General features: G+C 45.5%; 1 long non-coding RNA gene across 1 annotated transcript in view; it reads right to left on the bottom strand.

The window, feature by feature from the left end:
• Positions 1–25,077, bottom strand: part of LOC137627416 (uncharacterized) — a 36,200-nt gene extending 11,123 nt beyond the window's left edge. The window contains exons 1-2 of the long non-coding RNA XR_011041157.1: positions 24,950–25,077; positions 9,438–10,103 (exon numbers count right to left, since the gene is read on the bottom strand). This is a non-coding gene — a long non-coding RNA (uncharacterized lncRNA). The remainder of the gene's footprint in view (positions 1–9,437; positions 10,104–24,949) is intronic.
• Positions 25,078–27,319: the final 2,242 nt, after the last annotated feature.

The following is a 27,319-nucleotide window of genomic DNA, read 5'->3' as shown; positions in this document are numbered from 1 at the left end:
AAATGAACTGCTAGTAGCTCCTTGCAGTTGATGTGGAGCGTTTCTTGTTCCTCGTTCCATGTTCCCGAGCACTCCCGTCCGTTCAAGGTCGCGCCCCAGCCCGAGTCCGATGCATCCGAGAAGAGATGAAGATTGGGGGTCTGAATCGCCAACGATAGGCCCTCCCTGAGAAGGAGATTGGTCTTCCACCACAAGAGAGTGGTCTTCATCTCTTCGGTGACTGGGATAGAGACTGCTTCGAGAGTCAAACCCTTGTCCCAATGAGCTGCAAGATGGAATTGAAGAGGGCGGAGGTGGAGTCTCCCTAGCTCGACGAACAGGGCCAACGATGAAAGGGTCCCTGTGAGACTCATCCACTGTCTCACCGAGCAACTGCTCCTCTTCAGCATGCTCAGGATGCAATCTAGGGCTTGGCTTATCCTTGGGGCCGATGGAAAAGCCCGAAAATCCTGACTCCGAATCTCCATTCCCAGGTACACAATGGATTGGGAGGGAATGAGTTGGGACTTTTCTAGATTGACTAACAGACCCAGTTCTTTGGTCAAGTCTAAAGTCCAGTTGAGACTCTCCAGACAGCGACGACTCGTGGAGGCTCTCAACAGCCAGTCGTCTAAGTAAAGGGAGGCTCTGATGTCCGATAAGTGGAGGAATTTTGCTATATTCCTCATCAGATGCGTAAACACCATAGGAGCTGTGCTTAGGCCAAAACACAGGGCTTGGAATTGGTAGACAACCTTTCCAAAAACGAATCTCAGGAAAGGTTGGGAGTCTGGATGAATAGGAACGTGAAAGTAAGCATCTTTCAGGTCCAACGAGACCATCCAGTCCTCCTGCCTGACCGCTGCTAGGACCGACTTCGTCGTCTCCATCGTGAACGTCTGCTTGGTGACATAAGCATTGAGCGCGCTGACGTCCAGCACCGGTCTCCAACCTCCTGTCTTCTTGGCCACCAGAAAGAGACGGTTGTAGAAGCCCGGGGATTGATGGTCCCGGACTATAACCACTGCCTTCTTCTGTAACAGGAGCGACACCTCCTGGTGCAACGCTAGCCTCTTGTCCTTTTCTTTGTAGTTGGGAGAGAGGTTGATGGGAGATGTGGTCAGAGGGGGTTTGCGGCAGAATGGTATCCTGTAACCCTCCCTCAGCCAACTGACAGACTGTGCGTCTGCACCTCTCTTTTCCCAGGCTTGCCAGAAGATCTTGAGTCTGGCGCCTACTGCTGTCTGGAGAGGAGGAGAGTCAGTTTTTGCCTTTAGAAGCCTTGGAACCTTTCCTAGACTTGCTCCTGGAAGAGTCTGGACGGGAGCTTCCACGGCTGGGGGCTCTACCACGAAAGGGCGGAATAAACCTCGTAGCAGGAGTATCAGCCACTGGGGTGCGATAAGTCCTGGGGACTGAGGTAGCAACCTTAGTCTTACGAGCCGATGAGGCCACAAGATCATGGGTGTCCTTTTGTATCAGGGCCGCAGACAAGTCCTTAACAAGCTCTTCAGGAAACAGGAACTTAGAGAGCGGAGCGAAAAGGAGTTGAGACCTTTGACAAGGTGTGATGCTGGAGGAAAGGAATGAACAAAGCTGCTCCCTTTTCTTAAGCACTCCTGACACAAACATCGAAGCAAGCTCGCCAGATCCATCCCTAATAGCCTTATCCATGCAGGACATTAAGAGCATGGCTGAGTCCTTGTCCGCAGGGGAGGTCTTCTTGCTAAGGGCCCCCAGGCACCAGTCTAGGAAATTGAACATCTCAAATGCTCTAAAAACACCCTTTAGGAAGTGATCAAGATCGGAGAAGGTCCAGCAAACCTTAGAGCGCCTCATTGCTGTTCTACGAGGAGAGTCTACCAAGCTTGAGAAGTCGGCCTGGGCAGAGGCAGGTACTCCCAAGCCTGGTTCCTCTCCTGTGGCATACCAAACGCCCGCTTTGGAAGTGAGCTTAGTCGGAGGAAACATAAAGGAAGTCTTTCCTAGTTGTTGCTTAGACTGCAACCACTCCCCTAAAATTCTTAACGCTCTCTTAGAGGACCTTGCAAAGACGAGCTTAGTATAAGATGACTTGGCTGGCTGCATGCCCAGCGAAAACTCAGATGGCGGAGAGCGGGGGGTAGCAGAGACAAAATGGTCTGGGTATACCTCTCTGAAAAGAGCCAAGACCTTGCGAAAGTCAATAGGAGGCGGAGAAGACTTGGATTCATCCACGTCTGATGAGGGGTCCAGGTGTGCAGCCTCATCATCAGAAACCTCATCACCAGAGTGTAGCGAAGTGAGAGGTAAGGTATGCTGAACAGCAGAATCTGCACGAGCTGGAGCAAAAACGCTTGTGGTTTCCTCCTCAAGTCTCTGTTGAGGGAACACCTGAGGCTCAGGTTGCAAAGGCTGGTCAAAAGCAGTAGCAGAAGGTAGGCGCATGGGTGGAGGAGGCTGAGTCCTGGCATGAGTGTCTTGCCTCAAGGGTTGCGCTTGCTGTAAGGTGAGCGGATGCGCAGTAGCAAGTTCCTGAGGAACGAGTTGAGGTTCCTGAGGTGTGAGCTGCGAGAGTTGGGGTAGAGGCTGCGCAGAACGCATAACTTGTCTCGCGAGTTGAGGTTCCTGAGGCGCAAGGCTAAGGTGTTGAGGCTCTCGCCTTGAGGAGGGTTGAGGTCGCTGCAGCGAGAGCTGAGGTGTCTGCCTCATGGATGGGAGAGGTTGTTGTACCTCAAGAGAGTGTTGCCTCACTGGTGGAACCGCAAGTGGAAGCGGAGGAAGTAAGGTATAAGCTTCCTGTTCCCATTGCTGAGGTTGCCTTAAGGAAGGCGGAGGTAGCTGCACACCACCGGAAACTGGAAACTCAGAACGTGGTAAGGTATCCTGAGGAGCCTCAACATCGTACGCCTGGCAGGCAGGACTGCGGTTAGGCGGAGCGATCGCAGGAGGAGGTGTAACCTTCTCAGCCTGACACTCACGCATCAAGACCGCAAGTTGTGACTGCATGGACTGCAGTAGAGTCAACTTGGGGTCGGCAGACACTAAGGTCTGCTGAGGCAAAGCCTTAACAGAAGAGATCTGTTGCGGCAGCACCTTACTCCTCTTAGGAGGAGTGCCTTCAACTGATGACTGCGGCGAGTCAGAGCTGATCCAATGACTGCAGCCAGGTTGTAGAACTCTTGAGGTTTGGACTCTGCGTTTGAGAGGTCTTGAGACCTGAGTCCAACGTTTCCTCCCTGACAATTCTTCAGCAGACGAGTAAAAGACGGGCTCAATCGTCTGCGGGTGGGAGTGACGGTCTCTGGAAGACACGCCCGCAACCACCGAGGATACTTCTGTGCGCCGATCAAGGCCTGCCGAACCCTTTTGCCCTTCGACATTGCTTCTCCCCTGGGCTTGGGAGCTTGCAAGAGGTCCCGGACTGGGAGGACGACTGGCACGCACAGAAGTACCCTCACGCACCACACTGACACTGACACTAGCACTTGGCACTGCACTGACACTAGCACTCGTCACAGCACTGGCACTATCACCACCCACTGCACTCTTGACCTTAAGTTCCTTGACTTCGGCCATAAGAGACTTATGATCACTAACCACCGACTCCACTTTGTCACCTAAAGCCTGAATGGCACGCAAAACAACAGACATATCAGGTTGAGGGCAAATAGTAGGTTCGGGGGTAGCCACTACAGGGGGAGGAAAAGGTAGGGGATCATGAGGTGAGGAAAAAAGTGAAGAGCGAGAAGAACTTCTCCTAACTCTCTCTCTCTCTAACTTGGTTGAATACTTAAGAAATCGGACAAAATCAAGTTCCGAAAGTCCGGCGCATTCCTCACATCGATCTTCCAACTGACAGGGTCTTTCCCTACAGTCAGAACAAGCGGTGTGAGGATCTACCGAGGCCTTCGGAATACGCCTATTACAAGACCTACATCGTCTATGGGGTGGGGCTTGTGAAATGTCAGACATCTTGAATCAAAGAGTTAGCCAAGTGGGGATTCCAAATCAAGCAAAAAGATCGTTAACCATTAATCAGAACTAAATAATAGCTATCTAAGCTAATATAGAAGTTTTCCAGTAAAGCGACAGCCGAAATCTGAGAGAAATACTTCACCAAAAGCCGTGAAAATACTCCAAGATCATAAGCGTATCCCAGAACGTCTTGCCGGAAGCACGACAGAGGAAAAATTGAGGAGGTGTCAACAAGAAGTACTGTAGTACCTGGCCACAGGTGGCGCTGGTGAGTACACCCCCTTCTAGTATTGTGATAGCTGGCGTATCCCTCCCGTAGAATTCTGTCGGGCAACGGAGTTGACAGCTACATGATTATCGGGTAAGTTTAATATTGAAAACTAGAAGATTATTATAAGGATAGGGAATAATATGTTATAGATAGAGAGGAAAAGCGATCAGAATGGATGCAGTGGCTTGCCAATGTCCGGTAAAGTTTGCATACACCCTCGTGGTCGTGTTGCATCATTTTACAAGACACCCTATTTATTCACTTGAGTATGATACATTCTTTTCTTTTAAAAAAAAAGGGGGATGTGAACATGTTAGTAACATTAAGACCTCCTCGTTTTCCTGAAAACCATATCAACTGTACGAAAAGTAATGGTTCCTTATATGTAGATTTATTTTCAATGCCAAGAGGGCGTCACGAAGTAGCCGACCTGTAGGACACCTCGGGACTCCCCCTTTCCCTCTCTCCCATGGAAAATTCCATTGTTTATGATCTTAGATTGGGCTATACAATTGTTTCTGAAAGCCCAGCAGATATTTTTCTTATCAATTGAATAGTTATATTTCCTTTGGAAAATAGTTTAGGCTATAAAAATTATTCAATGCCGTTAGGTATATGAGTTAACCTATGTCCTCCTATACCCTCCCTAACCTAGGCACAGTGGCCATAGAAACCTTCTATAGCCTAGCCTAGAATTTCCTATAAACCTTGAGTAGGGTATTTTTAAAGAGGTTTAAGGAGGCCTAGCCTATGCTATATTGCGTTAAAGGGCATATTAGCCTAATTTACCTCGCTTAACCTTGTGAGATTTCCTTTGCCTCTTAAACCTTGAAGGTAACCTCCTCTATTTTCACATATATTATTTGTTCTTTAGGGAAATTGAAAACTATTGTTTCATATTATTGTAAAATTATCAAATAGGAGTATCCTGTAATTTTGTTTTGAAACTGAAGCATAGTAATTATATTTTTTTTTCTTTGCTATTACAAAGCTTTTAGAGGTAGGCATTATTATTTGAAGAATAAAAAAATTAAATAACTGTAATAATTACAGGGAACCAGTCTTGGAGACCTGTGATCATGAATCAGTCTGGGAGATCTGTGATCTTGGACTCAGTCTGGAAGATCAAGTTATGGAACAGTGTACAACATTTTGGACTGAATAAAACTAGATAAGGATCACGTCTCTCTCTCTTACACGTCGAATGTCAAGTTCACTTTTGACAAATAACGAAAATTTATGTCAGGAGGAAAAGAAAAATCCACCGTGACACGCTGACGCGCTGGAGAACGCTGACGCGCTGGAGAACGCTGACGCGCTGGTGATCGCCGGCGCGCAGGAAGACAACGCGTAGATAACTGCGCAGGAGCAAGAGGCGGGACGCGCAAAGGCGAACGCTCGCGAACGGGCTCAGGAAGAGAAGGCGCGTGGGCGTGCAGGAACTCTGGATGTACGCGCAGGAGACCGTGCGTGTTGCTGCGCAGGAGAAAGATGACGAGCAGGAACGCGTGGGCGAGGAGGAGTTAAATCCTTGCCCGCGTCCAGAACCGGAGTTCTAGGGCGCGTGGGCGCGTCAGGAACTCGATGCGCAGGTGCGCGCTGACGAGCAGATCTTGTGCGCTCAGGAGACCGTTGGAACGCTGGGCGCGTAACAGGAACAGGAGGATGTATGTTGTCCAGAGGAGAGCGCTGGCGAGCAGGGGGGCGTTGACCATCAGGAGAGCGCAGGCGAGGTGAGTCAGGAGACTTCAAGGATGGAGAGCGCATATGCGCTACTGCGCGGGAACGCGCAGGAGGGCACGCAGGGGAACCCTGACGCACAAGGGAAGCCCCCACACCGTGGGAGACATCCCTTTGCCCTGAAGGGACCGGTGCCCGTCAGCTGACGAGATCAGAAGACTGCTGGCTATCTGCGCAGGAGGTGGAAGGTCTGGCAGGCGTAGGAGAACCCGAACGATCCCCGGAGAGGTCTAAGGACGCGGCTGCTACAGTCTGCTCCCGGCGAGGAGGATCCTCATCGGAGGACGGAGAATGTGAAGACTCGAAGAGGCGCTTCTTGACACCCTTATAGGGAGACGGGAGGCCCCTGCGGCGAAGAGGATGACGAGCCTTACGGCGAAGGCGGCCGCGAGGGAGGTCGTCGGGATCATCAGTCCTCCGAAGAGGAGTCTCAGTCAAAGCGCTCCCCTGAGGGGGAGACGTAGCCGCAGGAGAGACCGTGGGACCCACCTCCCCCTTCGAAGAATGTTCGGAAGGGGGAGGAGAGCCTTAAGCAACGTCAGCAACATCAGGAGCCGCAGAGGTTTGACCAGACCCGTCGGAAGCCTCTGCCACCACGACGTCGACGATAGACAGAGGATCTACCTCTGCTATCACCGGCGACTGCTTGACAGCGGCTCCCAACTGGATAAGGTCAAAAAGGGGCTTCTTTGGAGGGCAGGCCCTTAAGCCCCAAAGAAGCCCAAAGCTGAAAAAGATCGTCTTTAGACACAGAGTTATCAACATTGTCAAAATCCTCCCCCGGAGGAGGAGGGGGAGCCGCCCCGCTATGGGAGGCGACGCCCTCTCCCGCACCCCGAGCTCGGGAAACAGAACAAGGGTCTGCGCTACAACTCGGCAGCCTCTCACCAGAGGCCGGACGAGTGGGAGCTTCGGAGGAGGTTTTGGCGGCGGAAGAAGAGTCCCTAGAGCCTTCCTCCTTCAAGGCAACCCCAGAAGGAGAACGGTCTCTCTTGGACTTCTTCTTACGCCGGTGGGCAAACCTCTCCCACTGGGAGGCAGACCACTCCCTACACTCACTGCACGTATTTTCCCAATCACACCGTCGGCCTCGACACTGCGGGCAAAGGGTGTGAGGATCGGTATCCACCGCCGACATGAAGGTACTGCAAGGGCGGCCGGCGATCCCAGGGCACTTGCGCATGATGAATACCAAAGGGCGAGGCCAACTTCCAAACACACAGCTGAGGAAAAGCAAAGAAAAAGATTAAGGCTGTCAACAACGAGGACGATAGACAGACACGTCTGCACATCGTCCGAGCCAAAAGTGAAGCGAGACAAATCACCGGTGTGTGTGTGTGTGGGGGGGGGGGTAGCAAGCTAACCCTTCTCCTACCCCCGGTAACTAGCGCGGGGGTAGTTCAACCCTCGTTAAAATCTATTGGCTCGTCAATTTCAGCTACGCCGAAAGTAAACCCAATGTAAATAGCGTGGTTTGTATTTCGGTTACGGAACAATTGTATTTTTCCTTACTACAGTATACAAACCTGAGTCCTTTGACTATACTGTATTGTGATCTTGGCCATGACAAAATCACTAGCTGTCAGGCTCATGGCTTTCGAACAAGGAGTTATGACGTCACCTGTCAACCTACCCGTTTTGATGTTTTGTAGCGTAATAAACAAAGGAATACAAAGAGAAAGAAACTGAAAACCAGGGAAATACTTAGAAGAAGAAGGTATGACAGCTTGAAGGTCAGAGCAGTCCCAAAAGGTCACCTGCCTCGACTCAACGAGTGAACGGATTGGAAGGTCTTGGCACGTGGAAAGCTCGTGTCATTGACTGGCAATGGCCCACAAAGGGATCTCTGAGCATTGAAAGATCTTAATACGTCAACCTACAATCTTAAGGAGTAGGTGACAGGTGCCCTGGGACTCAAATGTCCAGATCACTGGAAGAGTAAGGGCAAGGAGTAAAGTCCTGCGGAGTTGTCTGATTACTACGCGAATGTGCACATAGAGACAGAGCTTGTGGTAACTGATCTCGATGGGACTGGTCAGTTGGAGACCGGGTGATGGAGAGGTCTTTGACGAGACGGTCTGCTGACATCATCGCACGAGCTCGACGACTACATGCTCTGCCACAATTCATCTGTTCAACTGTCGTCTTTCTAGGAGTTTATTTCGATGTTTCTACGGTTCATTCTCTGAAGGAAGAAGCTGAAGAAGGCAGTGCCCTTCGTTTCCCACCAAAATTGCACATTCTTGGTCCCATATACCGTAGAGATACCTAAAGAAGGAGCAGAAGGTCTAGCAGCTGAAAAACAAGAGAATGAACTGAAAGAGTTTCTTGGGTAACAGCTGAAGCATTGCCATGTCTGAAGTCAATCATTCTCTTTTAGCCTTCTTCTTTTCTTTTTCTTCTTACCAAGCTCTTGTACTGCACTCATCACAAGGTGATGACTGCAAGCAGTCAAGCCCCAGAAAAAGTAGAAGGATTCACAGAGAGCATGCACATAAACCTGCGGCTGTTTCCGTCAGATTTACCAGGGAAAACCTACATGTTCACTTGTGGAGTCTTCATATAATTAAACACAATGATTGTTAGAAAATGGACATGAAAGCAGCCAGTTTATGGAGCAGCAGAGAAAGAAGTATGTCTTTATGCATGTTACATAAGACTTATTATAGTTCTTATCCCCCATTGCACTCAGATCTTCCCAGACTGTACCATCCTGCATGCAGTACTAGGTATGCAGTTAATTCTAAAAGTCATGCCTTCTACATCATAAGACACAATACTAAACAGTATGTTAGAAGTTTTATTTCAGTTGTAACCACTTGAATCTGTTGTACTTGGTAAGTTCAAAGATTTTGTAAATGCTTTTCTGTTGAATAGATTGACATGTCTTGTTCTATAGTTTATATATGACTGATTTACCTAAATATTATTACTGATCCTAAAATACTTCATATATTTCCATTCATTACTGTACTTACATACAGATTACTTACTATACCTTCTTTCTTTTCCTCACTGGGCTACTTGGAAACCTTACGATGTAGCATTCTGCTTTCCCCACCCGAGTTGTAGCTTGACTAGTAAGGGACAATGGTTTGAATTCACGTAAGAACAAATACTCTACAAGGTTATTTGACTAGATAACGTTTCTATTCTTTACTTAACAGATCTTTATATTACTTAACGACAAGAACATTATCTGAGGAGACCAAATACAAAACCCAATAGTTGTTCGTTAAGCTAATGCAACTTGTTTAACATTCTAAATGCGGCTGTGCCTCAGTTTAATGGATAGGCTGGGTAGGGACTACCATGTTCGTAAAAGCAAATTTCCTACATAAGCTAACCTACACAATACCCTTAAAAGAACCAGACCTAATAGAGTTTATCATTATAATTACTTTTAATAAACTTAGCAGCCTAGAAATCAAACTTTTACATAAAGAATTATGACTAGTTTACTGGTATTAGGTATTCATATCCTTCTTACCTTTATTAGAGTAATGTAGAGCAGTGACATTTAGTCAAAGAATCAACGACACAATAGCATCAGCGATGGTAAATCTAGATTTAGCGACCATATTCTCGCCTTACACGTTTTGGGCTGAGGAATCACATACAGTAAAGGCCACCAGGCGGCGGAGTTAAGTTTGGCAGCGAAGGTATTCCTCTGTACATTTTCTATGAGAGGACAGGCAGTGAGTCCAACTGATGTCTTCAATGGCCTCATCGTCATTATCTTCTATGGTAACTATGGGGCCACTATGATCATCATCTCTCCCTTAGTCGTTTGCACGCAGCTGCTTACAAGTATTTTTTTTTCAACTTCCTCCATAATAAAAAGCGTAGGGGCTTAGCCCTCATCCTTGAAAAACACTGAAACTAATCCAAAAGTTCCTGTGAAGAAGAAACTTTGAAGAGAAAAAGCTAGAAAAAAGCAGACAACAGAAGTTCTGGATTTATTGGCATGGTAGAGTAATGACTCAATCTCGAGAAATTCTTCCTGTTTTCGCTGCCTTCCTAATGTTGATATATAAGTGTTTGCGTCCGGTACTTCATCTTCTCTCCTGTACATATTGTTTTCAAAGCTGTGTCCTTGACTTTTTACGGATATTTTCCTCATACTTTTCTGCAGCACTTTCATCTTCACCAAGACCTAAAATAAAGCAAAAAAATAGTCACAAGTAAATCAAAACTGCTAATAATGTTGAGGAATCATCATTAAAAGTATCTTGCATGCATACCAAGCATTGCTCCAAGGCAAATATCTAGTTTTTATTAATGATTAGTATTCTGTGTGGAATTATTGATTACTCTATTTTCAGTTAATATTAATTAATCAGCACTTGCCTTTATAACTTGAGACACATCATGACTGAAAATCAAAATCAAGATTTTCTTAATAATTTGTATTTTTCATAACTATACAAACTTGAGTTTTTCAATAGGAGCTGGGGCTTGCCTGTCAAGATTTATAATGAGCTAGTGGCAGTCACCACCAGCAGGCAGGTGAGCTCTGCCCACCAGACAAGCTACTGAGAAGCCACTTTAACTATAACCTAGGACTTGCAGGGCAATTGAGGAAGAATGTTAAAGGACTCAGCTTTGTATAGTTAGGAATTGTGATTTGTTCCTTCACTAATACAAATCTTCATCCTTTAACATGACAAATTTGAATGCAATTTGTATTTTTCCTAACGATACAAAACCTTGAGCTCGATATTAGGGATATGCTTTCGGCGAAGCTAGAAAACTAGTCATAAGACTTTTAGCGAGGTGTATAAAGAGCACAAGGTTTCCATTGTTAGGAAAAATACAAATCACCTTCAAATTTGTCATTTGTTCCGACACTAAAAACAAACCATTTCACTCTTTATTAGGGATGACTCACTCCTTAGGAGGGTGGAAGTTTGAACCCACCGGCTAGTTTTGATCCGGGGTTTTCCCGTACGTGCTCACCACGTAACAGGGAAAATCCCTGATACCTAGCTAAATTCCATGCAATGCGCGGTTAGCGGCCTGAACAATCTACGTAATTGTGTGATACTAGCGGTGTGATTATTCTAGGTAAGAATTCTCAGAAACGTAGGAATCTTTGAATCAACCATAGACGTTACTCAATCCCAGCTCACCAGGGAGTATGGGGACATAAGTATTATTTTTTCACAATACTAGGTTAAACAATAGAAATGGTTTTATCTGCAGACAGATGAGGCAAGCTTGCAGGAGACCAAAGGTGCTGTTCCCCAAGAGAGGGAAAGATGAAAGACAGAAAGACCCAGTCATTTTTAACATTCATCCCCGACTAATCCCGGGTAACCTCTGCCCTAAACTATCTACTACTTGTCCATCAGGGAGCCGGAGGTATTTAAACCACTTGTTGTGCAGCCACCACAGGGCCAATGGAGAACTTCTCCATGTTCCTGTGGGTTATGCCTTGTAGGTAGTGGGCGGTGAAGGTCATTTGACGATTCCACACCCACTTCTACGACCTGGGTCACAAAGCAGTTTCTCTTGAATGCTAGGGACGTGGTTATACCTGTAACGTCATGAGCTCTGGGTCGTCTTGTTGGAGGAGAATTGGAATTCAGTGCTAGGTCTAAGACATTACGGATCCAAGCAGAGGTGGCGTTCTTAGTGATCCTCCTTTTTACCTTGCCCATGCTGAACACTCAGGGGTGAGCTGCAGCTGTTCTCTTGAGTAGTACCTGAAACTTCTCACTAGGCAGAGTACATATCACTTGATCTGGATCATTAGTTATGTTACAAAGACCCCCAATCCAGAAGGGCCTGAATCTAATATCCACTACTCACCAATTTTGAGTCTTGCCGATAAATTCAGGGAGGAAGTCGAGCATCACCTCTCATATCCCCTTGAATGGGAAACATTGTAGGAAAGACAGTGAAGCTCGCTAAAATTCTTGGCCAAAAGCGTTGCGAGTAGCAAAACCGTCTTCAGAATCAGGTGAAGATCTGTTGCCTGGTGTAATGATTCGTAGGGAACACCCTTCAGGGACCGAAGGACATGAACCACGTTCCATCTGGGTGGTTCGACTTCTAACTGAGGGCAGGTAAGCTCGAAACTAACTTCGTATGAGGAGAGGCAACTCCAACAAAGAGGAAATATTAACTCCTCCAGCCCAACGGCAAGAGTCAAGGCTGTGAGTAGTAGTCTTTCACCGAGACCGAGAAGAGCATTTCCTCCCAAAGGTATACAAGGATCTCCCTTACTGCTGGAATAGTGGCATCTAGAGGAGAGATACCCCTTCCACAACACCAACCACAGAAGACAGTCCACTTAGCCTGGTAGACTGAAGCCAAAGATCTTCAGAAGTATCCAGACATCCTAGCCTCTGAGAGAGGATATGATAGATGGTCTCCAGGCATGAAATTGTAGAGAAGCTACATCTTTGTGAAAGATGTCCACACGTGGCTGTTTGAGTAGATCGCGTTGTTGAGGGAGTTCTTTTAGGAACTCTGTCAGGAGTTGAAGAGGGTCCAGGAACCATTCTGTGTGATGCCACAACAGACTCTGAGGGTCGTTGACAGGTTCTCGGACGATCTGGTCTTGTTAAGGATTCTTCTCATCAGACAGAATAGGGGAATGGCATAAACGTCAATGTTGGCCCACCGTTGTTAAAATGCATCTTGCCAGAGAGCCTGAGGATCCGGGACTGGGGAGCAGTAAAGCGGGAGCCTGTTGTTCAGGGACGTCACAAACTGATCCACAGTCGGGAAACCCTACAAAGTCAGGATTGTACTGGATTCTAGATGATTCAAAGACCATTCCAAGTTCACTATTTGAGTAGCTCTGCTTAGATTGTCCGCGAGCACACACCGCTTGCCCAGAATGAAGTGGGCTGATTGTAACACAAAGTTATTTTCTACCCATCTTAGCATCTCCACTGCTAGATGGCATGGGGGCTGTGAAAAGGTACCTCCTTGTTTGTTTACATAAGCCACTAATGTGGTGTTGTCACTCATCAACACAATAGAGTGACCCACTAGGAAACGTTGGAACTGTTAAGAGGGCTAGAAAGGCTGCCCTCATATCTAAGAGATTTATACGCTGGTACCTTTCAGACTCTGACCAGAGCCTGGAGGCTGTGTAGTACACCATAGGGGCCCTCCACCCTTCTTTTGACCAATTTGAAAAGAGCATCAATTCAGAGGGAGGAACGAGAAGGTCGACCCTTCGGAAGAGATTCTCATCTAACACCCACCACTCCCGGTTCATCCGCTACTCGAGTCCCATGGGGACCCATGCATCTGGGGGGTCGTCGTGTTGAACTCACCTGGATTTTAGCCGCTACTGAAGAGATCGAATTTGGAGGCGGCTGTTGAGCACTAGACGGATAAGGGATGATAGGGTGACCTTGATGTAACCACCACTGGGCTGGGAGAGAGGCCCATTGGAGGAAGGGCTTGCCACCTTCCTCAGCCTCTGGGTTCTGTCATCTGATGGGAAGACTTTCTGCAGAATGGTGTCAATGATCATTCTCAGATATACCAGTCTTTGGGAGGGAAGCAGGGATGACTTTGCGAGTTTACCACAATCCCCAGATCCTGGCAAAAAGCAAGAAGTCTGTCTTAGTGCTGAAGAAAGGTTGCCACTGAGTCTGCTAGGATCAGCCAGTCATCCAGGTATCTTAAGAGACAGATGCCGACCCTGTGGGCCTAGGATGACATTAGGGCGAAAACTCTCATGAAGACTTGACAGGTTGTCGAAAGAACGAAGCACAGCCCCGTGAACTGGTATTGTCTGTTGTCGTGTATGATCCTTAGATTCTTCTTTGAAGAACGATGGTCTGGGATCTGGAAGTATATCATTGAGATCCAGTGTACAGTACACATAAAGGCCTGTGGTCTTACTGTTTGTCTGACCGTGTCTGCCGTCTCCATGTTAACTGAAGTTTGTAGAACAAACTTGTTCAGGGCTGAGAGATCGAAGATGGGTCTCTAGCCCCCAGACGTCTTTTTCACAAGAAAGAGTCAACTGATGGCCTGGGGACTTGCTGAGGACCTCCTGGAGAGTGCCCTCCTCCAACATGGTCTGGACTTTGGGCCAGAGCTCCTTTACAGATCCCTTTGTATAGGAACTCGATGGAACTGGATTCCGAGTCAGTGGAGGGAGAGATTGAATGAACGGGACGCGATACCCTGAACGGATCACAGAGACTGTTCAGGGTTCGGCTCCGTGCTGCAGCCACCTCTGCCAGCAGTGTTGCAGGCATCCCCCAACTGTTGGGCAAGTAGGAGGATCGCTCTTCCTAGCGGGAGCGGTCTCTGCCAACACCTCTGCTACCTCTTCCTCCATGGATGGACTTGGTGCCCTTCTGGTCTTTGGTAGGAAAGAGCTTCTTTAACATGTTCTTTGAGGATTCTGCTCTTCTGTTCGTCTGAGCCTGGTTGTCTACAGCTTCCTTGGAGGGGTGCTGTTCCATAGGACAGAGATGTCATGGGTCTATGGAGGAGAGTCCTGGTTGGACTTCCTCCAGCACTCTGCCGCCCACCTGATGTCTTCTAACCGGAAAAGAGAGGAGCCATCTAGCATAGCATCCTTAAGCCTGGTCACCTCTGGCTTGGGAACCTGTCAGTGGAACTTTTCAGTTATCGAGTCCCTTCTTTTGAGTATTAGATTCACCCAAAGGTTAACAGCTTAGTGATAAAGAAACTCAATGGTCCAGATCCCTGACAACAGAAAGGTTGCCATCGACTTCTTCGTGGAGTCCTTGGACCAATCTTCGGTCCTGACGAGGTGTCTCACGGATCCCAACCATAGGTCCAGCCACGAAGTAGCCTGCATGGCATACTTCGCCACCTTCTCCATGTTCAGGGTATCCGCTGCCGTGAGGGTAACCAGGAAGTCCGAAAGTCTATTGTTGGAGACCCCTTCTTGTAAGGGCCTCTATGGCTGGATCTAGATGTAGGTCAAGAAGAGGCTCACCTGAGACCTCATAGTACCTCCTTTGCTGGACAAAAGGGGGTGGAAGTAGCTTTGAAGATGAGCCTGCCCGAAGAGAACTGGAGGAGCCAGCTATCTGGTCGAATGCCTTCTCCCTAGGCCCCTTAACCCACTAAACCAGGGAAAAGCTGCACTGGCCTTGGGAGGTCACTGGGTGCCATAGATGTGACCATAACCACAGAGGACATGAATTTCCCACAGGAACGACTCTCAGGTCTCAGACAAGTCTACAGGAGGACAATCAAGGAGAGAGCATACTCACACTGAAAAGAAAAAGAACAAAAGCAATTAAGTCAGTAATGGCGAGTCTATTGGAGAGGAGGATAGGAGGAGAGCAGCAATATCTGTTCTCCACAGAGCCTAAGCAAAAAGTTGTTACTCAGCCCAGGTGTGTGAGTGAGCTGGGTAGCAAACTACCTACCACTCAATCACTAACTAGCGAATGGACGGTTAGACCTCGCTAAAAGTCTCATGGCTCGTCTTCCAGCTCCACTGAAAGATAATCCCTATTAAAAAGCCTTAGGTTTGTTAGTGACGGAACAAAGTAGTCTTAAATTGTAAATCATTGAAAAAAAAATCTTAGTGGAACGATAATTTTCAGCAAAGGGCATATATGTGACGTTAAAAGTTGACATTCTAAGGTTTGTAAACAGGTGTGTACTAGTTGAATAAGGAACAGCAAAAGGGGATTTTACTCCCATTTCACTAAATCAAATAAATATGTCGTCAATTTCCTTTATGAGGAAAATGTTGTTTATATTGGTCTGAAATATGTTATTTTCATTAGTAAAATAAATTTTTGAATATACTTACCCGGTGATCATATAGCTGTCAGCTCTGCTGCCCGACAGAAAAACCTAAGGACGAAATACGCCAGCGATCGCTATACAGGTGGGGGTGTACATCAACAGCGCCATCTGTCGAGCAGGTACTCAAGTACTCCATGTCAACACAGAACCAATTTTCTCCTCGGCCCACTGGGTCTCTATTGGGGAGGAAGGGTGGGTCCTTTAATTTATGATCACCGGGTAAGTATATTCAAAAATTTATTTTACTAATGAAAATAACATTTTTCAATATTAAACTTACCCGGTGATCATATAGCTGATTCACACCCAGGGGGGTGGGTAGAGACCAGCATATATGTTAACATTAAGAGCTAAGTATTTCGTATTTCATTTTAGCAGTTATTCAAAATAACAAACATAAAATTAATAAGTACCTGGTAAGGAAGTCGACTTGAACAATTACTCTGCCTTTTTAAGTACGTCTTCCTTACTGAGCCTCGCGATCCTCATAGGATGCTGAGCGACTCCTAGGAGCTGAAGTATGAAGGGTTGCAACCCATACTAAAGGACCTCATCAAAACCTCTAATCTAGGCGCTTCTCAAGAAAGAATTTGACCACCCGCCAAATCAACCAGGATGCGAAAGGCTTCTTAGCCTTCCGGACAACCCAAAAAACAACAATAAAAAACATTTCAAGAGAAAGATTAAAAAGGTTATGGGATTAGGGGAATGTAGTGGTTGAGCCCTCACCCACTACTGCACTCGCTGCTACGAATGGTCCCAGGGTGTAGCAGTTCTCGTAAAGAGACTGGACATCTTTAAGGTAAAATGATGCGAACACTGACTTGCTTCTCCAATAGGTTGCATCCATTACACTCTGCAGAGATCTGTTTTGTTTGAAGGCCACTGAAGTTGCGACAGCTCTAACTTCATGTGTCCTTACCTTCAGCAAAGCATGGTCCTCCTCATTCAGATGGGAATGAGCTTCTCGAATCAAAAGTCTGATATAATAAGAAACTGCATTCTTCGACATAGGTAAAGAAGGTTTCTTAATGGCGCACCATAAAGCTTCTGACTGTCCACGTAATGGTTTAGTACGTCTCAAATAGTACTTAAGAGCTCTTACAGGGCATAGTACTCTTTCTTGTTCATTTCCAACCAAATTAGCAAGGCTTGGAATATCGAACGATTTGGGCCAAGGACGAGAAGGAAGTTCGTTTTTGGCTAAAAAACCAAGCTGTAAGGAACATGTAGCCGTTTCAGATGTAAATCCAATGTTCCTGCTGAAGGCGTGTATCTCACTGACTCTTTTAGCTGTTGCTAAGCAGACGAGGAAAAGAGTCTTCAAAGTGAGATCTTTAAAAGAGGCTGATTGAAGTGGTTCGAACCTTGCTGACATAAGGAACCTTAGTACCACGTCTAAGTTCCAACCTGGTGTGGCCAACCGACGCTCCTTCGAGGTCTCAAAAGACTTAAGGAGGTCCTGTAGATCTTTGTTGTTGGAAAGATCTAAGCCTCTGTGACGGAAGACTGCTGCCAACATGCTTCTGTAACCTTTGATCGTGGGAGCTGAAAGGGATCTTTCCTTCCTTAGGTATAAAAGGAAGTCAGCTATCTGAGTTACAGAGGTACTGGTTGAGGATACAGATTTCGACTTGCACCAGCTTCGGAAGACTTCCCACTTCGACTGGTAGACTTTGAGAGTGGATGTCCTCCTTGCTCTAGCAATCGCTCTGGCTGCCTCCTTCGAAAAGCCTCTAGCTCTCGAGAGTCTTTCGATAGTCTGAAGGCAGTCAGACGAAGAGCGTGGAGGCTTGGGTGTACCTTCTTTACATGCGGCTGACGCAGAAGGTCCACTCTTAGAGGAAGTGTTCTGGGAACGTCTACTAGCCATTGCAGTACCTCGGTGAACCATTCTCTCACGGGCCAGAGGGGAGCAACCAACGTCAACCTTGTCCCTTCGTGAGAGGCGAACTTCTGCAGTACTCTGTTGACAATCTTGAACGGGGGGAACGCATAAAGGTCTAGATGGGACCAATCCAGAAGAAAGGCATCTATGTGAACTGCTGCTGGGTCCGGAATCGGTGAGCAATAAATTGGGAGCCTCTTGGTCATCGAGGTTGCGAACAGATCTATGGTAGGCTGACCCCACAAGGCCCATAGTCTGTTGCAAACATTCTTGTGAAGGGTCCACTCTGTTGGGATGATTTGACCCTTCCGGCTGAGGCGGTCTGCCATGACATTCATGTCGCCTTGAATGAACCTCGTTACAAGGGATATGTTTCGATCTCTTGACCAGGTGAGGAGGTCCCTTGCGATCTCGTACAACGTCATCGAATGAGTCCCTCCTTGCTTGGAGATGTACGCCAAGGCTGTGGTGTTGTCGGAGTTCACCTCCACCACCTTGCCTAGAAGGAGGGACTTGAAGCTTCTCAAGGCCAGATGAACTGCCAGTAGCTCCTTGCAGTTGATGTGCAACGTTCTTTGATCCGCATTCCACGTGCCCGAGCATTCCCGACCGTCCAATGTCGCACCCCAGCCCGTGTCCGATGCGTCCGAGAAGAGAAGGTGGTCGGGGGTCTGAACAGCCAGTGGCAGACCCTCCCTGAGGAGAATGTTGTTCTTCCACCAAGTCAGTGAAGACTTCATCTTCTCGGAAATAGGAACCGAGACCGCTTCTAGCGTCTTGTCCTTTCTCCAGTGAACAGCTAGGTGAAATTGAAGGGGTCGGAGGTGGAGTCTCCCTAACGCGATGAACTGGTCCAGTGATGAAAGCGTCCCTATCAGACTCATCCACTGTCTGACTGAACATCGGTCCTTCTTCAGCATGTTCTGGATGCATTCTTGGGCTTGACTGATTCTGGGGGCCGACGGAAAAGCCCGAAAACCTTGACTCTGAATCTCCATTCCTAGGTATACTATAGTTTGGGATGGGACGAGTTGGGACTTTTCCATATTGACCAGGAGACCCAATTCCTTGGTCAGATCCAGAGTCCACTTTAGATTCTCCAGACAGCGACGAATTGACGCAGCTCTTAAAAGCCAGTCGTCCAAATAGAGGGAGGCTCTGATGTCTGCTAAATGCAGGAATTTGGCAATATTCCTCATCAGTTTGGTAAAGACTAGAGGTGCCGTGCTTAGGCCAAAGCACAGGGCTTGGAACTGGTATACAACCTTCCCGAAAACGAACCTTAGAAAAGGTTGGGAATCTGGGTGGATGGGGACGTGAAAGTAAGCGTCCTTTAGGTCTAACGAGACCATCCAGTCTTCCTTCCTGACCGATGCTAGAACCGACTTTGTCGTCTCCATGGTGAACGTCTGCTTTGTGACAAAGACATTCAGAGCACTGACGTCCAGCACCGGTCTCCACCCTCCTGTCTTCTTCGCCACTAAGAAGAGACGGTTGTAGAAGCCCGGGGATTGATGGTCCCGGACTATGACTACCGCTCCCTTTTGTAGTAAGAGAGACACCTCTTGCTGCAAAGCTAGTCTCTTGCCCTCCTCTCTGTACCTGGGAGAGAGGTCGATGGGAGTTGTTGCTAGAGGGGGCTTGCGCAAGAATGGAATCCTGTACCCCTCTCTGAGTAACTTCACAGACTGTGCGTCTGCGCCCCTGTTCTCCCAGGCCTGCCAGTAGTTCTTGAGCCTGGCTCCCACTGCTGTCTGAAGAAGGTGGCAGTCAGACTCTGCCTCTAGAGGACTTGGAACCCTTCTTCTTGCTCCCACGTTGACTTTCGGCACGAGCACCTCCTCTGCTGGAGGCTCTGCCACGAAAGGGCGGAATGAACCTTGACGCTGGAGTGTCCATCCTGGGTCTAGGCACGGAGGGCAAAGGGGTGGCTTTGCGTGCGGATGACGCCACCAGGTCATGAGTGTCTTTCTGGATCAAGGAGGCGGCAATCTCCTTGATCAACTCTTCAGGGAAGAGACACTTCGAGAGCGGAGCAAACATAAGTTCCGACTTTTGACATGGGGTGACTCCAGCTGACAAGAAGGAGCAAAGGTGATCCCGCTTCTTGAGGACCCCGGACACGAAAGAAGCCGCAAGCTCACTAGAACCATCCCGTATGGCTTTGTCCATGCAGGACATAATGAGCATGGAAGTTTCCTTATCAGAAGGGGAGGTCTTCCTGCTCAACGCTCCCAAACACCAGTCCAAGAAGTTAAAGACTTCGAATGCACGGAAAACTCCTTTCATAAGATGGTCCATATCCGAAGGAGTCCAGCAAATCTTGGAGCGTCTCATAGCCAGCCTGCGGGGAGAGTCTACCAGACTTGAGAAGTCGCCCTGGGCAGAGGCAGGAACTCCCAAGCCGAGAACTTCTCCCGTGGCATACCAGACGCTAGATCTGGAAGCAAGCTTGGCCGGGGGAAACATGAAGGTTGTCTTCCCAAGTTGCTTTTTGGACTGCAACCACTCTCCCAGTACCCTTAAAGCTCTCTTGGACGAGCGAGCGAGTACGAGCTTCGTAAAGGCAGGTGCTGCTGACTGCATGCCTAAAGCGAACTCAGAGGGAGGCGAGCGTGGTGCTGCAGACACAAACTGATCCGGATATAAATCCTTGAACAGCGCAAGCACTTTCCTAAAGTCTAAGGAGGGAGGCGTGGTCTTGGGTTCGTCGATGTCCGAGTGTTGGTCGTCAAGATGTGCAGCTTCGTCATCATCAGAGAGTCCATCGTCTGAATGTTGAGGAGGAAGCGGCAAAGGAGTAGGTAAAAGCTGGACGGCTGAGTCCGGCAGCACGGGTGCATGCGTGGCTGCACTGGACCCAACGTCATGCAACTGTTGGTCAGTCTGAGAACTGGCAACAACCATAGCTGAGTGGGTGCGCAAAGCGTCTACTCCTGACTGTGGTCGGATAGCGGAGACCACCGTGGGTTGCGGAGGCTGACGCACCGCGTCAAAACACGGCAGCTTAACTCCACCCTCCTGTTGTTGTGGTAGCACACGAACGTCAACGGAGGGTTCCGTGCGTCTGTGAACGTCAACATGCGTCTGGCAGGGTCGACTGCGCATGGGTGGAGGAGCTCTCACAGCTGGAGTGCGGGAGCAGGCAGCCTCAGCGTCTGCTGGGCGCACAACCGTGGATGGTTGTAGGCTAACGGGTGCAGCGTCAACCTTCTCCGCACGATACTCCTGCATAAAGGAAGCTAACTGAGTCTGCATAGACTGCAGCAAAGACCACTTAGGGTCTACAGCAGCTGGTGCGGCAACAGACGGAGTTACTGCCTGTTGCGGTACCACTTTGCCTCTCTTAGGAGGTGTGCAGTCGTCGGAGGACTGCAGCGAGTCCGAACTGACCCAGTGGCTACACCTGGGCCGTTGGACTAGCTCGGAAGGGACCTTGCGTTTAAGAGGCCGTGAGACCTTGGTCCATCGTTTCTGGCGTGAAACCTCTTCCGCAGACGAGGAATGAACGGGCTCACTCGTCTTCTTGTGGGTGGGACGATCTAGGCAAGATACGTCCGAAACCACGGAGGGAACGTCTATCCGCTGATTAAAGCCTGTCGAACCCTTTGGTCGTACGACATTGCTTCTCCCCTGGGCTTGGGAGCTTGCAAGAGGTCCCGGACTGGGAGGACGACAGGCACGAACAGACGCACCCTCATGCGTAACACTGACACTTTTCACTGCACAAACACTCACTTCACTTCCCACTGCACTCTTACCTTTCAACTCCCTGACGTCAGCCATGAGTTGATTGCGGTCATTCGCCAATGACTCGACTCTCTCACCCAGAGCCTGGATGGCACGCATCATATCTGCCATCGAAGGTTGATGAGAGCTAGCAGGGGGGTCGGGTGCAACCACTACAGGGGAAGGAATAGGTTGTGGGGCATGGGGAGAGGAAAAATCAACTGAGCGAGACGAACTCCTCCTGATTCTATCCTTCTCTAGCCTACGTGCATATTTCAGGAATTCTTGAAAATCGAATTCCGAAAGCCCAACGCATTCCTCACATCGATCTTCCAATTGACAGGCTTTACCCCTACAATTGGAACAAACGGTGTGCGGATCGATAGAGGCCTTCGGAAGACGCCTTGAACAGTCCCTAGCGCTACACTTCCTGTACTTGGGGACTTGAGAAGGGTCAGACATCTTGAATTAGTCAAAGGGGGGAATTCAAAATCTATCCAAGTCGTCAACAAATAATCCAAAATCCAATAAAAGAATGCAAGGAAGTATTGAAGATAACTTCTGCACAGCGATAGCTAATAACCAGAAATGAATACTTCACCAAATAACGTGAAAATCAATCCAGAAAACAACAGCGTATTTAGTAGGTCTTGCCGGTGGCACGACAGAGAGAAAATTGGTTCTGTGTTGACATGGAGTACTTGAGTACCTGCTCGACAGATGGCGCTGTTGATGTACACCCCCACCTGTATAGCGATCGCTGGCGTATTTCGTCCTTAGGTTTTTCTGTCGGGCAGCAGAGCTGACAGCTATATGATCACCGGGTAAGTTTAATATTGAAAAACAATATTACAGTATAAAGCTAGTTTTACGATTCATGAAATATGATCTGAAGGTAAGCTAAGCATAAGGAGGTATAACGGGGGTGAGGTGATCGCAGAGGTAGGTAAGTAAGGATATGTCTTCTAGGTTAGATTAGGTTGGGAACCTTCAGTAAGGCAGTGTTCTTCCATTTATTTCTCATAAACTGATGAATGGGAGTTTGGAGTGTTGGTGAAAATGGTATAAAAAGGAGACCTCACTGATTTAATTACAGAGGCATCACACTTATGTCAGTTGTCATGAAAGTGGGCTATTTAGTATGCTTATTCGAAAGAGACTAATGAGAAAGATGGATGAAAAGCTGAGAGATGAACAAGCAGGCTTTAGAAAATGTTGATGTTGTACTGAACAAATTTTCATTTTGAGGTATGTTGTACAGCAATATAGAAATCCACTTTTGATGGCATTTGTCGACTATGGAAAAGCTGTTGAGTCCTACGTTATTATGGTATTCTTCTTAAATATGTGAATTTGAGTAAGTATGTTCATGAGGATAGTTAATGTTAGTGGAGTCCTATCAATTGAATTTTCAGTGAACAGTGGATTACTCCAAGGTAATGTGTTGCCACCTATGTTGTTTATCCTCCTCATGGATTTTGTAATGCATAGAACAGTTGGGGATGGTCGAGAAGGATTGGACTGGATTGGTGATAGAAAATTAGCAGACCTAGAGTATGCTGATAATGCTGTCCTTATTAGCAGACCACCACAGGAGTTACAATGCTTACTTTACCAGAATGCATGAAAGACCACATGAGGTTAATCTCAAGATAAATAGAAGAAAGACAGAGATGATGATAATGGAATATGCAATGGAAGGTGAAATATCACTGGAAGGAGAAAGGATGAATGAGGTGGAATCATTTAAGTATTTAGGAACTTTGATCTCCAATACAGGCTCTTAAGAATTAGAGTTTAGTGAAAGACTGATAAAAGAAAATCAGACAATGGCTGGGTTAAGTATAATTTGGAAATCAAATCACCTGAAATTACATATAAAAATCAGACTGTACATCAGTTTAGTGAGATCTGTGTTACTGTATGGACCATGAGTCATGGGTATGACAATGAAACAATCTCCAACAGATTTAGTAGATTTGAGAACAAGGCCTTGCAAGAATATTTGGAATTAAATGGCAGGACAGGAATAGAAATGAACCTATAAGAGAGATTACTTGAGTTCTATATGTGAATGAGATCATGGTGCAAGGGAGATGAAGATGGTTTGGGCACTCTTTTCGCACTCCCCAAGAGAGATTAGTTCACCCAATGCTTAACTTGGCTCCACAAGGCACTTGAATAGTTGGAAGACCTTGGTTTACATGGCTGAGGACTATGAAGGGTGAGGTAGGAAATGATGAATGGAAAACTATTGAATTAAAGGCTCAAGATAGAGACGACTGGCGAAATCTAACCGAGGCCCTTTGCGTCAACAGGCGTAGTAGGAGTTGATGATAAAAGATATATATTCCAGTCATGCTAAGCTCTCTCCGGCCCTCGGGTAGGGGGAGAAGTAGTCATACCCTGGTGAGACGAGGTTGCTTGTGTATGCATACCTATCTAAATAATTAGTCGTCATTTTAAACAGCCCACATACACTAGTTAGGAATATTGTACATTCTGCACATTTTGACTACTGATCCAATTCATCCCAAAGACCAATATAGGATCCAGAATTTTTGAATTTTGAAATGCTTGTTAGCTCAATAACAAACATTGGCCGGAGCCTTTTTATATCAGCAGCCAGTTCCTCCCGTGTGCATTAAAAATGTACACCAACTAACGTAAACTAACTTAACCTACACCTAACACCCCATTGCGACCCCCTTTACACTGCCGTATTTTTAGTCGGCCGTTATCATACATACAGTACAGGTGGCCGCTAACATACAGTACAGGTGGCCGCTAACATACAGTACAGGTGGCCGCTGACATATAACATACAGTACAGGTGGCCGCTGACATACAACATACAGTACAGGTGGCCGCTGACATACAACATACAGTACAGGTGGCCGCTGACATACAACATACAGTACAGGTGGCCGCTGACATACAACATACAGTACAGGTGGCCGCTGACATACAACATACAGTACAGGTGGCCGCTGACATACAACATACAGTACAGGTGGCCGCTGACATACAACATACAGTACAGGTGGCCGCTGACATACAACATACAGTACAGGTGGCCGCTGACATACAACACAGTACAGGTGGCCGCTGACATACAACATACAGTACAGGTGGCCGCTGACATACAACACAGTACAGGTGGCCGGTGACATACAACACAGTACAGGTGGCTGCTGACATACAACATACAGTACAGGTGGCCGCTGACATACAACATACAGTACAGGTGGCCGCTGACATACAACACAGTACAGGTGGCCGGTGACATACAACACAGTACAGGTGGCTGCTGACATACAACATACAGTACAGGTGGCCGCTGACATACAACATACAGTACAGGTGGCCGCTGCAATATAACATCCCCATTGGCCTCTGTAAGATTTGCTACGTGATTAACCATACACCAATGAGCGGTGAGCCTGTAAGTTCAGTGAGTTGACCTGTAACTAACCAAGGTGAGGAATTTGAGTTTTTTAAGCAATTTTGAAAAAAATAAAGCATTTTGTGGTGATATACATATAGTACACAGTCTACAATGAATACCCTTATTATAAACGCAAGGTATATATTAACATTAGCATACATACCATAAAATCTTGTTTATACATTTCTTTATATTAAGTAATGCTATATTTCACAGTATATTGTATCCATAGCCCAAAATATATATTACAAAAATAAATGCAAATGTTTCTTAGTAAGACATTAGGCAGCAGTAGTAGTATTTGAGATAATCCATACCTCTGTAAAAGGCTCTCCTAATGACACTACCTTTCTTTAAGATAATTTATTTAGATTCATATTTGTATATTATATATAAAAATGATAATACATTTGTACGTTAAATCAGTTTTCAAAATTGATTAATATAAAGATGTATCACATCTGAAAAAAATGGGTACATATAATTTTTTTATATTATTATTATTATTATTATTATTATTATTATTATTATTATTATTATTATTATTACTTGCTAAGCTACAATCCTAGTTGGAAAAGCGGGAAGCTATAAGCCCAAGGGCTCCAACAGGAAAAATAGCCCAGTGAGAAAAGGAGATAAGGAAATAAACAAACTACAAGATAAGTAAATAACAATTAGATAAAACAGTAGCAATAAAAATAATTCATATATATATATATATATATATATATATATATATATATATATATATATATATATATATATGTATGTATGTATATATATATATATATATATATATATATATATATATATATATATATATATATATATATATATATATATATATATATATATACATCATCATCATCATCATTATCAATGGTTGATAGTTCACTGCAAGACAAAGGCCTCAGGCATGTCCTTCTACTGGTGTCTGTTTATGGTCTTTAATAATAATAATAATAATAATAATAATAATAATAATAATAATAATAATAATAATAATAATAATAATAATAATAATAATAATGAATTCGCTTACCCATCTTGCTAGTGTCACAGATGTAGTAGACAATAAAATTCCATGCGTTCGTATACAAATAAAAACAAATATATATTTGTATGGCCACTTCCCTATATTCAAATATCAATAAACACATTCATATTGTATATATAAATATATTTGCCCTCGTACAATCTTATATTTTGAAATATAAAAAGCAAAAAAATAATTTTCAGTTAATTTTTACTCATTGTTTGCTATGCAATAACATAATTTACGTCAATATCCGTTATTGCTCGAATATGTTAAGATATATGCAACTTAACATAAATATAGTAAACAAAACATAATAAACAGAGGAGCCTGATCGATAAAAGGCTCAGATTTACACTGACTGGCTGCCTATTGAAGCAAGAATTGAATTAAAATATGTACAATAATAAATTACATACCAAAGTTAATAGGAACTATAATACAAATTTGTGCAATAGATACAAAAGCCAATGTTTCATGGGAGTGACAGAATATTTGGACATGAAAAATATCCCATCCTCGTAACCCATCTTGATAGGAGGTAAGTTCATGAGAATATATCTACATCAGGGATGCTCCAACAGGATATTAGGTAATATAATTAATGTAGGCCCAATAATAATGGATAATACCCAAATTCAACCCAAATTCAACCATAATGTATTGAAAATATATGTTATCGCAGCTAAATGTTAGAAAGAGTCATGGCCACTCATGGTACTAGGAAACTAGTATCCGGGGGTAAGCATTATCAGTTACAATGTTGGGAGCGTTTTAAACAGAATATACGCAATTCTTAGGATTTTAGGATTTAGCACTTAGGATGTTTAGGATTTTTAAGACCCCCATAACAACCGTTTTCTATATCTCGTATATCAGAGAAAATGAGAATTAACAGGTAAAATTGTAAGAATGACTAATCTAAATGAAAATCTCAGCTAAAATTTTTACATTATTATTATTATTATTATTATTATTATTATTATTATTATTATTATTATTATTATTATTAACTAAGCTACAATCTTCGTTGGAAAATCAGGGCTTCAACAGGGAAAAATAACCCAGTAAGGAAAGGAATGAGGAAATAAACTACATGAGAAGTAATGAATAATTAGAATAAATACTTTAGGAACAGTAACTACATTAAAACAAATATTTCATATTTAAGTTATAAAAAGACACTCATGTAGGCCAGTTCAATAAAAAACTCAAAATTAAAAATACTGCAAGTTCGAACTTTTGAAGTTCCACTGATTCAATTACCAAATTAGGAAGATCATTCCACAACTCAAGCACAGCTGGAATAAAACTTCTAAAATACTATGTAATATTGAGTCTCATGATAAAGAAGACCTGGCCGTTATAATCAATTGCATATCTAGATTTACAAACAGGATGGGACTGCACGGGAAGATCTAAGTGTAAAGGATGGTTAGAATGATGAAAAATCTTAGGCAACATGCGTGAAGAACTAATTGAACGGCAGTATCGCAT

The sequence above is a fragment of the Palaemon carinicauda genome, chromosome 35 (assembly GCF_036898095.1).
Source record: "Palaemon carinicauda isolate YSFRI2023 chromosome 35, ASM3689809v2, whole genome shotgun sequence".
NCBI classification, from domain to species: domain Eukaryota; kingdom Metazoa; phylum Arthropoda; class Malacostraca; order Decapoda; family Palaemonidae; genus Palaemon; species Palaemon carinicauda.
This window is presented reverse-complemented; position numbering and strand designations above follow the sequence as displayed.